The 15,567-nt window shown below is 31.5% G+C and overlaps 2 pseudogenes; one reads left to right on the forward strand and one right to left on the reverse strand.

Annotated features, from left to right (window-relative positions):
* Window positions 1–723: 723 nt before the first annotated feature.
* Window positions 724–1,511, reverse strand: LOC124831746 (transcription termination factor MTEF18, mitochondrial-like; annotated as a pseudogene).
* An 8,429-nt stretch (window positions 1,512–9,940) lies between these two features.
* Window positions 9,941–10,585, forward strand: LOC148193947 (uncharacterized; annotated as a pseudogene).
* Window positions 10,586–15,567: the final 4,982 nt, after the last annotated feature.

Here is a 15,567-nt window from a genome sequence, read left to right on the forward strand (position 1 = left end):
AAATTTATTTCTTTCTATAACTTTTTTTATTTTTTATTTAATCTTTTATTTATCTTTATCTTCTTTATTAATTATTTTACTAATCCTTTTGTATAGTTTTTATAAGAAATAATTTGTTAAGAATCAATTTTGTGTTCGTTCGAAGACGACATAGGGTTGAATTTATTATCATTTCTATTTTGTTGGCTATTATCTTAGCAATACTGAAGTTGCTATAGTTTAGTAATATTAATTTGGTTGCAATAACAACAACTTTATTAGAGAGTTTTTAGGAAGAGAAGGATACATAAGTAGTTAGGGTTAGGCAAGACAGATTTTACTAATAAAGTTTAAGGTTAGGTTTAGGCACCAAAAACCCTACTACTGTCGTGAGTGAAAGAGAGCTTTGTCCACTGCTTTGTACTATCAAAGAGTGGGAGAGGAACATGTGCTTAAAGATTGGCTAAAAAGAGTCTTGGTGTGCTGAGTTTTTGGAACCACGTTGAAGTTGTAATCCTTGTTAGTTTATATGATAAGGGGAGCTAACCTTGCTTTTGTTCTGTGATTTGGGGTGTGACTATCATGAATGGTTGTACGTACATATGGTGTTGTGCACTACAAAAAAGAAGGGCATTACCGAAGGCCAGAAGCCCTCGGAAACAGCCCAAAACCGTCGGTAAAAGGTAATTACCGAAGGCTTATCGACGGCCAAAGAGCCCTCGGTAAATCCTTTGTCGCTAACATTTACCGACGGCCAAAGATGTCGGTGAAGGAACCCAACATCAAGCAGTGAGACTGCAAAATCCTCCCAATCTCAGAAGCCTCCATCTCAATCTCTATCAAGAACAAAAAACACAACCTCAATTTGGACACAAATTTCACAATCTGAATCTCTGAAAACTAGTGCAGCATGACACAAACCCGGTTTATAAACAATCCAAATTTCAATAAAAAGCTAATAAAGGATAACTCACAACCTCCCGATTCCTCAAAAATCAATCCAAGGCTACGAGTGATTAAATCACCCAATTGTTTCTCATTGAAAACCCTAGAAAGCAAAGTGAAAACACAAAACATCACCCTCCAATTACAACAACCCTTGTTAATCAACAAATGGTCTCCAATCCAATCACAATCATTTCAACTCTTTAACATCTCCGCAACCTTAACAAAATCAAAATCAACACCCCAACCAAAATGCAAGGGTTAAAAGCAACCACATTGATCAATGTCTTCCGCGAAACACCGAGGTTTTCGTATTCCTAACGCTTTGAGATCAAGATCCCAAGTTTATACCGAAAAACCTAAGGTTCGAGTTTGAAAACCCTCCCCATCTTGGTGCGGGGTACCCCGAAGTTGTAGAGGGCTTGGTGATTCTCCATGAGCACAACGTCGTCGTTTAGGTAAATCATATGAGGCGGGAGAAGGGGCGCGTACTCGAAAGGGGAGAGACCTACGCTCTCGAAGAAGGGCTCAAACTCGTTGATGAGGTGGTAGAGGAGGTAGCGCGAGATGAAGCACTTGATATTCATGTGCGACGGGTGCGAGTAGGTTTTGGTGAGGAGGTCCTGGATGAAGGAGGGCGAGTTTTCAAAAGGGGAACATCGTGGTACGACATCGTTTCAAAGGGGTGATAGTAGAAAAATGTGGAGAGTGAAGTTAGATGGAAGAGAAGACACATCTTTGGGTCAACAATGCAGCTAGGGAAAACCCACTGCCATGTTGGTGCATTTCAGAAACCACGAAAAAGCTTTCAATACTATGTTAAGAGGAATACATAAGAGAGAGAGAAATATGGGCACATGGTAGGAAGAGCAAAGGAGACAGAAAAAAAAGTGCAGATTTCTTTGCCACATCATCAAACATTTAACTCTATTTATGCCAATTTAACGAAAGAGACTTGATTAGTGCAATTATACCACATGAAAACGTAATTTAGGCATTTTTTAAAGTGGGTACCAAGTAGACACTAACCACTGAATTTGGGAACCAAGTAAGCAATTAAGCCTTAACAAAAATGTGTTTACAAAATCTTTTTTACCCAAATTTAAAATAAAAAAATAAAAAGGAAAGAGAAAAAAAATGAGAGAATTCATAATTAAAAACTAAATATATATGGATGTAAAATATAAAATCACTTATATTATTTTCTATGATTTCTTACACAAAAGACATAAGAAATTTTGGATTTTATATGCTTAGAAAATGCCTAAACCAAACAACATAAGGCAATATGGGGTGAAACTTAGTAATTAAACTCCTCGTCATATTAAGATACTTAGTATTATCCAACCTTCTCATATCTAAAAAAAGGCCTTTAAAATTCATTTATGTTTTTTAGAAGTCTTTTCTTTGGTGGATTTATTAATAATTTTCTTTGATGGTCTACCTTTGTTGGGTTTCCTAGTTATTTGAATAGGCTCATCACTCTCTTCAATATTGTAATCTTTTTTTCCTCATCAAGCATGTAAGTCAGTTTAGAAATTAATTTCAATTCATATGAAAAATGAGTTTGCTTAGACGTTAAAGAATTAAGAATACATCATTATGTGGTGAATCTAATTGTTGTAAACCTATAACTTATTGAAAATGGAAGTAACATCCTCAAAAGAAGACATACTAACTAAGAAATCAGACTTTACTGGTACACAACCATTTGAAACATCTAGATTATTAACAAGAGTATATCCATTTTCAACACAAATATCATTATTACCCACCATAAGCTTAGGTTGTGACTAAAGAATAGATGACACCATAACAAATTGTATTGCAATAAACTAAACCATAGGAGGTTGTACCTTAATAGGAGGATGGTGGTGTTGGTATTCCAAGTGTGGATCCAAGTTCCACATTGGATAGAAATAGAAAAGTAGAACACTATATAAAGGTGAAAGATCCAAGTAAGCATGTCTCATTAAGATGAATGATGATAGGAATGATTACTCGTGATTATGGTTGGTTGGAATGTTTCCACAGGAACCGAGTATTGAGACATAGTATCACCCTTAATTAGAAAAAATCTTTTTTAAAGTTGTTTTAAAATTATATTACTATAAGATAAAAATATATTAATTTAGGATTATACGTAGTTTTAGTATGAATGTAGTTCCTTTCTTAAGGAGTTTTCTTAACAATAACATTGTTATAGTTTTTAACAATGAAGCATTGTCATGGTAGTGATGATTGTCAGTAAAGGTAGATGAGGAAACTAAGTTAACAGCGAAGGTTGTTAGCTGGGTAGATGAGAAAACTAAGTTAGTGTTGGAGTGCCTTAAAACCGGGTCTACAAGTTTGACTCGGCTTATCCTTCTTATCCATATATTTTGAGATATTTTTTACAAATATTTTGAGAAAATTTTATTATTAAATGTTACTGAAAAATAAATTTTTGGATGAAAAATTATGCCACCACCGATATGTATCATTAATTAAACATTACTTATAAATTACTGGTAATATGTAATTGGGTGTAGATATAGTTATTTATAAAAGTTTATCTATCCACCATATTATATATGGAAATATCTAGTTATATTTAGTATATGAGTGTAATGTTTTCATACATAATACCGAAATAGGTAAATTTCAGACTTTTTATAGAAATGGGTAAGTTGATATGAAAAGACTATTTCAAAATAATAAAATAAGTTTCTCTAAACACAGTTTTATTGAAAATCTCCACACTGAAATCATGCTCTGAATTGGACTTCAACAAACTTCAACTGTATTTCTTAACGTATTACATTAGGTAAGTTTCAATTATTATCAACTTCAACTCAGATCCTTTCATGGTGATAATTAATTGTGTGAAGATAGGTAAATCTAGAAGCATGATCAGGGATGACAAACAAACAATTCTGTGTTCTTGGACATCGTGGATAAGATCGTGAATAAAATTCACGAGATATTTGTATTATTTATTGCTCGTAAGTTGTGGATAGTGGTGTTTTAATACTTGCTTATAAACGAATCAAGTATGGATATTATATTATCCGACCTACGAGTACGTATTACCTTAAAAAATAAAAATAATAATTTAATTTATATCTTATTTTATTTTATTTAATTTAATTTAAAATAAAATTATATTTTATTAGATTAAATTTTAATTTATATTTTATTTAATTTATATTAAATTTTATGTTTTTTTATAATTTTATTTAAATTTTATTTTTAAAATGTATAAAATATATATTTTTTAATATTTAGAGATATGTACTTGCGAATTTTAAAATATTTGATGATTTTTTTGAAATGGATACTCCACAAATAATGAATGAATTGCTTGTGGATTGAGTTTTCATTCTTCAGATTGAGTTGTGAGTAGACATTATCCATACTCGACCTCTTATCATCCTTAAATGTAAGAACAAAAACTCCTCAAATCCATAATTTTTTTCACCTAATTTGAATTCTTATATTTAAGTTTTGATTTGATTTTGATTTTTATATTTTTTTTAACTCAAATGAATTTTATTTTTGAAAAAAAATTAATTGAGTCTTTATTTCTGGAAAATAAATTATTTAAAAGTATCATTTATCATGTTTGTCACATTATAATTTAGGTTATTTTTATTTAAAATATGTCATGTACAAAAATTATAGGATTCTATATTCTATCTTAGTGTTTAAGATAATCTATATTTTAACATATATTTTAATAAGTTATAAACCTAAATTTGACAGATAACAATTTCAAACAATGTTAACGAAAGAAACATCAAGTCTTTTAATAAAATGGAGTTCTTAAAGACGTTGAACATGAACTTGAATATGAGCTTTCTTTCAAATATAATTCCATCTTTTTGAAAAAACTTTCCACCAAAGATAAATCATGTTAAAATAAAATTAATAAAAACACGTGTATTTACTTTTTCTATAATAAAAATAATACAATTATAATTATAAAAATAAATATAAATATAAATATTTTTATTATTTTATTATAAATAGCTTTTATTTATTTTGTCCATAATATTTTATTATAAATAGTTATTTTACTCTAAAAAATAATTAAATTTATAAAAAAATTTAATAAAAGAATAAATTTATAAAAATGATCGCTTAAAGAGTATAATTGGTAAGGTAAGTTTTGAAACAAAAAATTAGAAGTTAAAAATAGTAAGTCCTTTATATATTAGTGTAGATAAGATACTTTTCAGACTAACTTTTACAAAATAAGTTAAAAAAATATAAAAATTAAAATAGTTCTAAGATGCACGATTTTAAAAATAAAAAGCCACACATTTAACATACAAATAAAATATAATTTAAAGTAAATTAAAGTCAATAACTCCTCTTTTAAGAAAATTAAAGAAAAGAAAGCGTGTTTAGGATTTCTTCATTTTGAAATCTCTTCCCAAGAACAATTTAGTCATTTTTATTAAAATATTAAAATTTATCCATTTCAATAAATTTGTGAAAAAAAATGAAGAATCTGATAAATATGACAAAATATCTATCAATAACGATTATATGTAATTTTTTTTATAAATGACTAAATAGGTAATTTTCTTTTGAAACTGTCTGTATGTAATATTGGTCAAACTGTCTGTATGAAATTATCAGCTGGGTAATGAATGCATGAAAGATACATCATTATTAGGTTTGTTGGTGAAAAAAAAAATGCCAGTAACTTTGTCGGTAATATTTAGTTTCATTAAAAAATATATATATTTTTGTTTGATAATCCAATTTTCTTTTTTATTAATGTATGGTGAAATTTGGAATTTTCACATAAAATTAACAACACTTCATTAAACCTATATTAGAAAAACTTCTCCTCATAGTGTAAACACAATAGTATACACCTTTTTTAAATATTTATAATATACTATATACTATGAATTAATGATTTTAGAAAATTTTGAAAAAAAATATAAGTTTTTAAATATGAGAGATAAATATTACAAATGTAATGAGAAATAAAAATTCATACAATAAATGGAGGTAAAAAGAAAAAAGAATTGTTGATGAATGGAAAAAAATTAAAAATAACTGTTGGGGCAATTTTAGAAAAAATATGTCAAAATAACGGTTAAAATTGAAAAAAACATATAAACATTTATATTATAAAGAGTAAAATAGAGATAATGATAGTAGACAAAAGGGAAAATCTTCTTTAGTGATAGTTATAGATAACTTAATTCTCCAATAAATGTTTTCTATAAATATAGCAACAACATCATTAAGTTAGTTATGTCTCCTCCTACCATAAGAACTCTGTTTAGGTTAGTTGTACACTAAGAAAGAAAAACAGATTGTAATAGATATAAATGTATACAGTATTAGGTTCAAATAACTACCAATCAAATCCCAAGCCAATAAATAAATAAATAAACAAATAAATAAATATAAATATAAATATATATATATATATATATATATATATATATATATTTTACTGTACCCATTGTATTGAGGTCATCAAACTGACTACAACTTCAGTGCTCTGTGTGGTCTCTAAATAAAAGAAAGAAAGAAAGCTAACATTGTCTTTTCCTGTCTCTAAAGAAGTTCCAAGTAACATCATACTTATACTTATACTTAAATACCAAAATTAATAATATATGTAAATAATATATCTTTTCCTAACACTTTGTTCTAAGAATAATGTATTCCTCTTATACTACAATATAGAGCTTTTTTTATCAATGGTGCAATCTTTTAAAAGGTTTTGAAGTTAGGTAAGTCATAACAAATAAGTCGTGTATGTAACAATTTTGTTGGAATTGACTTGTATCATGCTAACATTGAATGACTTCTAAAATCGTTACATATTGAGATGAATTTGTTTAAACATAATCATTTTTATATTTTTAAGAGTAATTTGTGTTATATTAATACGACTTTAGTGTTATTTTATGCGGAAATCGAGATAAAATTACCCAACTTGTTAATTTGAATTGTAAGGATGATGTTATCTTATTGAAAGTAGATTTTAAGTCTAACTCAATTCCACAAAACTGACTTGTAAAATGAGGTTTGCACTTACTTATATACTCTAAATTGATTTTATCTTTAATCGATCTTATCTTTAATTAACATGTGACTTTCAATGCACAATTCTTGTTATTCTAAAAAGTTATACTATTTCTGTAATTTTAAAATCAAATTTACATTGATTAAAAGAAGCCACAATATGTAAAATTCACTAATATGTATTATTAGTTTAAGTTGAAATTTTGATAGCAGATTTATATGTTACAGTTCTTAATGATTAATAATGACATTTATCCTAATTACTAAAATTTTATACACAATATCAAATGTATATAAAATTGGTCTCCTGAAGGAGAAAAAGAACAAAATGACTTGACAGAGTTTAAAAGGATTATTGAAAAAAATTTGATATTACTGTAACTTATTTCATTTTGACATATCTCTAATATGATGATGTTCCTTGTTGTTGCACACTTTTGGAATCAAGATCTCCATGCCTACCTTGTGGGTCATTAGCTCCCACATTGTTAGATGTAGCACTAGTGCCTAGTTTAAAGTCCATTAATGGTAATACGTGATAAGCTTATGTGACTTGAATAAAGACCTGAAAGCTAAATTGAATTGGAGTCAAAATCTAGGATTTTTACTCTATCTATCTAAATTTCACAATTATTTCAGTCTAACTCAAAGATATTTCATAAATATGTTTGGCCAAATTTCTATTAACTCACGTGTGCATGTTTCTTTCCATTAAATGATACTTTGTATTTTTTGAAGTCAAGTTGAAGTCTATAGTTCATACAATTATCTAGACAAGTGATGTACAAGAGGGGTTTAGGTTCCTTTATATAGGACACTACAAGAATAAAGAAGAGTAAAAGGCACTCAATAAGTGTTTAGAAAAACTAGAAATTCAAATGTAAACATAACATAACTTAAGTTAAAGTTAATTCAACAAATCATATTTTTAAAACTTAATTAGCTTTTTATTAATCTTTATACGTGGGTGGTTTGAAACTAAGAAAAAAAGATAATCATTACAATCCAAAAAGTAAATATGGTGCATGGAGAAATTAAACGTGAAGTATATACAACAATCATTATACTTATTATATTTATATGGAAATGAGATGTCTTGGTTACACTAGTACAGTAAAGGGATAAGACATCGGTTAGTTTTGCTTATAGACATCGGTTCTTTAATCGAGGCATATACGAACGAGGTAAAAAAAAGGTAGTTTTGTGCCTCGGTTCTGAACCGGGTCAAAACGATATTCCATTATGCCTCGGGTTCTTCCATAACCGAGGCAATAGCGTCTTTTTTTTTTTTTGTATCCACAGTTCACTTCTTCGTCTTTTTTGCACAGAGTTACTTTGTTGCACAAAGTTAAGAGTTATTGATTATGTGGCACAGAGTTAAGAGTTCTTCCTCTTTTTTCCACAGTTCACGTCTATTTATTATTCAATGAAGTCCCATGAACAACCCAAATTTCGGTATCATGAACCAGTGCCACCCAATTTTGAGAAACATACAGAAACATAAGGAAGAAACACCAAATTTTGAGAAACACACAGAAACACAAGGAAGAAAGAACTAACACAAGGAAGAAAACACACGAAGAAAACACACAGAAAACAACACAAGAAAGAACAACACAAGGAAGAAAGCACCCAAACTCCATCAACCCAATCCTCTGATTATCACGAACCAGTGCCACCCAAACTCCAACCTGCATTAACAACCCAATCAGAAGCCCCTGACGGAGGTGCAATCGGAGCTCTCCGAGCGGCTGAGGTTGAAGTCCGATGGAGCAATAGAAGCCGCAAAGCAACCTAAGAAGCAGAACCCCCAAATCCATTTCGCCATCCACCTGTAGAGACATTATCTTGACCGATTAATCGGTGGAACCAAGGTTTTAAACGGTGGAAAAGAGGAATGAACAGAGGAAAATAGACTTAGAGTGCGGAGGATAGGTGGATCTGTGATGGAGGTTGGGAGATGCGCTCTCGAGAGCTTCCGCCATCGCAGATCGCAGAGCTTCCGCCGTCGCCGCCGCGTCCTCACTGCCGCGTCCCCGCCACTCCATGAAAAAAGAGCTTCCGCCATCGCTGCACCGTCGCCACTGTCGCGCCGCATTGTCGCCACTGTCGCGCCGCACCGTCGTCGCTATCTCGCCGCACCGTCGTCGCTGTCTCGCGGTCGCTCTCACCGCCATCACACATTGTTTGGAGAAAAGAGAAGAGGAGAGTGCTGCTAGGTTTGGGGGAAAATCGTTCATAGTCGCAGAGGCTAGGTTTGGCCTTTTATCAGCCCAAGCCCATATGCCTCGGTCCATCTGTGACCGAGGTCGTATCATTGTCACGTGAGCTTTATGCCTCGGTTTTACCCTGCCAACCGAGGCAGTATTATTTTTAGACACCGGTTACTTAATAACCGAGGTATATACTATTTTAAAAATTACAGGACTGCCACCGCGTTTTGATACGCTTCGGTTCCACAAAAACCGAGGCCTAATGCGCGAGTTAAAAATGCAATTTTTTACTAGTGTTAGAATATTTTCATATGACTAAACTTTATAATTCAGTCGAACATGATTTTATTTGTGTCTCTTGAATTGTAGAATATTATAAGAGAATACAAACACATGTTATGGTCTAAAAGTTTTACAAGATTAAGAGCTTTTATTTCTTCTTCTAATTCTTTCAATTTTTTTTTCCTGTAAATCTTTCTCGATTTTTTTTATTACGCTTCTTTTTATTTATCCTTAAAATTACAGATGTAAATATATTTTACAATTGTATTTTAGGTAAACATATATTTAGTTTATAATTAGTTTCCTAAATATATTTCTTATATAATTTTTTACCTAATTAGTTTCTTAAGATTATTGTATTTATTCCAAGTCAGTGAATGAGATCAATTGAGGAAAATATTCTTTTATAGTATTAGATTTTTAGGGTAATTTCGCTTCTTCTTCAGTTTCCTTCATTTATCTTTTTTCTTTTTCTCATCGTCATGACGGACAACAAGATTTCTTCGCATCTGGCTCTTGTAGTTTTCAATATTCGGAACCATATCTTCATCACTCTTGAAGTGGAGAATGTCCAATGCTCTACATGGGCAGAACTATTTAAAATTACTGCACATTGTCATGAGGTCCTTCATCACATTATTCCTCCTGTCAATGGCAAAGAGAATACTTGTGACTGAGGATGAAAAGGAATTATGATCGACTCTTGATGCTATGGTTTTTTTCTGGCTTTATGCAATCATCTCCAATGACCCATTGCATAGAGTTATTGAACTCGATGCCACGACCATGGATGCTTGGAATAGGTTAAGAGATATTTTCCAAGACACCAAACGTTCTCGTGTGGTAACTCTTGAGCCGAATTCTCCAATAATAACATGGAGAATTTTCCGAATGCTTTAGCATATTGTCAATGTCTCATGTCCCTCACTTATTAGTTGAAAAATGTTGGAGCATAGGTGTCGGAGATCCACCTCGTCATTCAACTTGTTTCGGGTCTCAGAAGTGCATATCGCGGTGTAGGGACGTTAATTTGACAAAGTGATCCCCTACCTCCGTTTTGTCAGGTTCAGTAGATGCTCATACTTGAGGAAGCCGGATTGGGAAAGGAGGCTGCCACGAGCTCATAGTAGACAATGGTGGCTTTCTCTTAATCCATTTATGACTCAAATTCCTCACATTCGGACAAGCTACACCACTAGCAGCACCGTGGGAAGCCATCTGGATATCGGAATAATTTCGGAAAAAAATCCAGAGGCGGTGGTCATGGGTCCAGCGGTGGAAAATCTGGCCGTGCAGGGGGCGACAGTGGTGGTCCACAACAGTCTGGTGGAGAGTCTACAACAACAACTACAATGAGGGTCTTCACCTTGGTCGAATTACCCACCTTGCGGTTGGATGCCTCAATGAGTTCCTCCATGCCCATATCCAAACTAAGGGTGGACACGAGGTCCAACACCACAGAGACAACAGCAGCAGCCCAGCGTTCTTGGGTCATGACCACAACAAGCTTACATGGCCTCTCAGAGTGGGTAGTCCACTTCTTATGTTCCTACAAATATTGAATCGGTGATGCATACTATGTCTCTAAGTCTCCTTGATCCATAATGGTAAATGAACACCGAAGTTACCTCTCATATTACATCTTCTAATGGTAATCTCGCCTTATTTTAATTTGAGCAATCATCATGGCGTTATTGTTGGTAGTGGTCATACTATCCCAATTCATGGTTGTGGTCATACAAACTTGTCTTCCCCTAATCCTCCCCTGTCTCTTACAAATGTTTTACATGCTCCCAAAATTATCAAAAATCTTATTTCGGTTAAGATATTCATTACTGATAACTCTATGACTATGGAATTTGAACCTTTTGGTATTTTTGTGAAGGATTTTCAGACGGGGATGCCAATAATGAGAGGTGATAGCTCGAGTAATCTTTACCCTCTTACTACTTCGTATATTGGAAACTACAAGAGCCGGATGGAAAGAACTCTTATTGTTCGTCATGACGGTGAGAAGAAGAAAAAATATAGATGAAGGGGAATGAAGAAGAAGCGTAATTGTCGTAAAAATATGATACCATAAAAGAATATTTTTCTTAATCGATCTCATTCACAGACTCTGAATAAATACAATAATCTTAGGAAACTAATTACGTACCAAATAATATAAGACATATATTTAGGAAACTAATTATAAACTAAATATATGCTTACGTAAAATACAATAACAAAATATATTTACATATATCTTAACACACCCTCGCAATCAAAGCAGGACGATGACAAACACTGAAACTGTCCCTAAAATCATCAAACAACACACACGAAAGTCCCTTAGTAAAGATGTTCGCAATCTGATATCGTGAAGGCACATGAAGAACGCGAGCATGACCACATGCAACCTTTTCATGTACAAAATGTATGACCATCTCAATATGTTTGGTACGTTGATGTTGCACCGGGTTGCTCGACACTAATATTGTCATAATACACAATAATAACCTTGGTAATCAGACAATTCAATTCTAATAACAAATTTCGAAGCCAACATAACTTAGAGACCACATTAGCAACACCCTTATACTCGACCTTTGCATTAGACTAAGAGAGTGTAGATTGACGCCTGGAGGACCATGACACCAAGTTGTCACCCAGAAACACACAGTACCCGAGATAGAATGTCTCGTGTCAGGGCATCCACCCCAATCAACATCAGTATAAGAAACAAGAGATGAGATCGAAGATGAATTGAGATAAAGACCGAGATCAAGTGTACCTTTTAAATACTAGATAATATGTTTGAGAGCTTGCATATGGTCCACCCTCGGATCGTGCATATATAAGTACACAAGTTGCACTGCATAAGAGATATCCGGCTTGGTGAAAGTAAGATATTGCAAAGCCCAAGCAAGATTCCTATAAAGAGTGGGATCCTCATAAGGTGCGTTAGAAGTAGTACTCACCTCAGCATTGGTATCAACCGGTGTTGGAGACGACTTGCAAGAAGACATACCAACCTGGTGAATAATTTCTTTGTTATATTTGTGCTGTGAAAGGAACATTCCACCCTTATGTCGGGTTACTGCAATGCCAAGAAAATAGTTCAAAGGATCAAGGTCCTTCATAGCAAATTCCGAGCTCAAAAGGTTCATAATATTTAATCGGAGAGCATGAGAAGAGGTAGTAAGTATAATGTTATCAACATAAATCAAAATGTAAGTCATGTGCGAACCCTTTCGATAAATAAATAATGAGTGATCACATTTTCTATTTGAGAAACCAAGAGACAAGACATATTCAGCAAACCGCTTATACCAAGCACGAGGTGTTTGTTTAAACCCATATAATGACTTACGCAAACGACACACATAATCCGAATGAGTACGGTCACGATACCTAATGGTTAATGCATATAAATTGTTTCTTGTAGCTCACCATGAATAAAATCATTTTTGACATCCAACTAATGAATGAACCATGCCTTTGAAAGAGAAATAGAAAGAACAGCTAGTTTCACTAGTGTGCTAAAAATTTCTCCACAATCAATGCCAACCTACTGAGGTTTTCCATTTCCATTACCTATAAGACAGACTTTATGTCATTGAAACACACCATTAAAATTCTCGTTATGAGTAAAAATTGACATATACCAAATAACATTAACATTAGGTAACAAATAGGATAAGACATATATTTAGAAAACTAATTATAAACTAAATATATACTTACCTAAAATATAATAACAAAATATATTTTCATATATCTTAAAGTTCCTTTTCTCATTTTTCATTATATTCCTCTCAAATCTTATTTATACCAAAATGTGTATGTATAAGCATCACACAAACATCTATTTAGAATTCCGCTTTATCCTTTAGGTCAATACATATGCTTGACTTTTAGTTTTTAATTTTACATTTCTTTTGTTCAGGGAATAAACATGTTTTATATGAGCATCTCCCTTATGTTGTATTTGATCATCCTGAAATAACGTATAATACTTAGAGATAGATTGTATGCATGTTAGGATCTACTTTGAAACATGTAAAACATGTTTATATGTCCTTCAATTCAAATACGTGAGTTTTAGAGTATGTATATTGTGTTGCATGTCTTTAACATAATCATTTGACACTTAGTTATTTGTTCCTAACTCACCTATATATTATTCCATACATTTAATGCTTTAAACATAGGCATTTGTAATTATTTAAGATACTTTAATTGATTCATACTTTTAACAAACTTGTTAGATATGAATCATTGTTAGATATATGAATCAAAATTCAGTACAAAATATTATGATAAAAATATTGGATAGCATTAGGAAATCATTAAGATATACAGTTACGTCTAATTTTTGTATAAATAAGCTATGTCTTAACAAGAGCAATATTTTGATTATTAACAAAATTATGTAAAGGCGTTTTAGTAAAAGAAATTCTGTTGACTAAGATTTATTGTTAGACCATTATAATATATTTTTTTCCTGGGGAAAAGATATTGTATGAAAAATGTTGTTGTGTTACTTAATTTTACAAAAATAAGCCAAATGATAACTAGTTAATGGAATGTAATTCAATTGATTCATCCATATAATAGAAGTAAGTAACCCACCACTGGGTACATAAAATTAGTGACAGTAATTGGTTAGTCTTACTTTGTAGGAGTAAGATTGATTGGCACATGACATTTAATAGTAACAACTAACCTTCAACGGTTTCAATTGCATGCATCGATTGCAGAGTAAAGGGTAATATAAACGGTCCGATGATGCATGTTTAATCCGAAGGCAATCAGAAAAGTGGGAGCTACAACCAAAACATATGCATCTCAAAGGTCAAATGTTTACCTTAACAAAGTATGAAAGGCATGTGAAATTTAATGTAATGCATAAAGACGTTGGATGTATACGGTCCACCACCAAATGTTAAGTATGTGTGACCTCAAAAACTGAAAGTAAATGAGAAGCACATGGACTCTTCACTCCAAACTGATATTTCACGTTTTAGTGAACAAAATACCATTCATAATAAAGAATGAGAGTTTATGGCCCAACACCATCTCTATAAATAACAAATTGCCACATTTACCCCACCATTATCAAAAACTTTAATCACATAAATGGCAGGTTTTGCCGAATGTATAAATAATAATACTAAAGTCATAGTTGTAAGCAGTTGATGATTTGTAATGTTCATTTTGTTTATGTACGTATGTATCATATGAAAAATCAGTAAAAGGAATTTATCAAGAACTGAAATATTAAATTCAACAACTTATATATTTTCGAATATTGTGATGAAGGATGGGGTGCTTCGTACATATTCATCAAAATCATAAATCGAGTAATATAAAAAAGAAAAAAATAAATAAAGAAACTATTATACTTATAAAGAGTGAATTTAGTATTATTGCCATAATAAGTTCTTTTGATATATACAAGTGATTTGGGTGATTTGGGTAATTGCATATTATTTGAAACTTTATAATTGTTTAGAAAAATTGTATGGAAAGATTTACAATTTTTGTCAAAAAAAAATGACATAAGAAGGTTTTGCAATTTTTGTTAGAAAAGTTAATGACAAAATTTACAAATTTAACAAGAAAATTGTAAGGAAGTTTATAGTTTTTGTCATAAAAATTATATTTTGAATATACTTTTATCAAGTAATGTTATAGATGTAGGTCTTGAGGTGCTAAATATAGACATGATCTATAAACTTGTTTTCATATTATCTCAACCTGTTTGCATTTGACAAAAAACTCTTTGATCGACTAACTACGATTTTACGAGTAAGTATGAGTAATACTTGATTTTTTTAATTGGGTATGAGATGAGGATAAGTACGTCTATACTCGACTCATCCCCATTTACATATATGTGTCAATACATATTTTATTCTCATTTTGTTACCGTTTAAATTATTAAAGTACTCATAATTTATTAGGTAAATATATATATATATATATATATATATATAATATTTTCTTCTTTTTTTTATAATTGTTTAGTTTGTTTCATATTTATAAAATAAACACATATTTTCAAAATATTTTTCTTTTTGTCACAATAAAAAATACACTTTTTTCTTTTTGGATTATGTTC

This window comes from Vigna umbellata, chromosome 8 (genome assembly GCF_029865625.1).
Source record: "Vigna umbellata cultivar VRB3 chromosome 8, Vumbellata_1.0, whole genome shotgun sequence".
In the NCBI taxonomy this organism is placed as follows: Eukaryota; Viridiplantae; Streptophyta; class Magnoliopsida; order Fabales; family Fabaceae; genus Vigna; species Vigna umbellata.